The sequence below is a fragment of the Myotis davidii genome, unplaced genomic scaffold (assembly GCF_000327345.1).
Source record: "Myotis davidii unplaced genomic scaffold, ASM32734v1 scaffold1509, whole genome shotgun sequence".
NCBI lineage: Eukaryota > Metazoa > Chordata > Mammalia > Chiroptera > Vespertilionidae > Myotis > Myotis davidii.
Genome location: NW_006299480.1, coordinates 806,692 through 807,559, shown reverse-complemented (window position 1 = coordinate 807,559; position 868 = coordinate 806,692). Strand labels below are relative to the sequence as shown.

General features: G+C 59.6%; 1 protein-coding gene across 1 annotated transcript in view; it reads right to left on the bottom strand.

Annotated features, from left to right (window-relative positions):
* Positions 1–868, bottom strand: part of ZC3H3 (zinc finger CCCH-type containing 3) — a 69,472-nt gene that overhangs the window by 55,383 nt on the left and 13,221 nt on the right. The gene's annotated exons all lie outside the window — the stretch shown is intronic.

Sequence of the window (868 nt, the reverse complement as noted above, 5' to 3'; positions counted from 1 at the left end):
GCTGGGGGCCTCTGTGCCAGGCGAGGCCTCCCAGAAGGCACACAGGGATCTGCCCGAGGGCTCCCTCCTGCCCCGCAGCCACAGGCAGCGCTCTCTCCCGCCCGTGGCCGGCTGAGGGTCTGTGTAGATAATCATGTTATTTAGATAGGATGTTGGTTTAATTCCCTTCATTACAGACTCCCAGGGCTGTAATTTTTTTCTCCGCATGATGTATCCCCGTGGCACGTTTCACTCAAATCAAACCCTTCGTGCCTTTATTGCCGACGAGGCCAGGCGTGCGTTATCAGGCCCGCACACACAGCCTCCGCCCCGCCGTGCAGAGGTCACTTCTAATGACTAATCGATCTCATTAGCTTTCCTAATTAAAAACTTTACTACCGCAATGGAAGACAAACCACAAAAACTGCTGGCATCATATCTGAATGGAGTACGAGCCCATCCATCAGCAGGGCCTCCCTCCTGCACAGCAGCCGGCCGCCGGGCCTCTCCGGTTCCCACGCTCCGGCCGTGGCACAGTGGGAGCCGGCAGGGCACCCAGGAGCCCTCTGAGCACGGGCAGCCACTGGGACTAGCAGGCAGGCAGCAGAGCCCAAGCCGTCTGGCTTGGCCCCCAGCGTGCACTGCCCTCTCACCAGCCCTGGGGTGGCAAAGCAGGGTGTGCGATGTGGGGTGGCAGGGTCCCCGGGCCCCCAGCACACTGGGCAGAAGGCAGAGAAGCAGGGGACGTGACCACCCGGAGCAGTTAGGGAACTTCAAGGGCACTAACTGGGGAGAAAATGAACGGCTAATCACACGATTCTTCAAGGAGAAGGTGAACCCAGCGCTGCCGTCTATGTGAAGAGCTGCCTGTGCCACTGCTCAGGAGAGA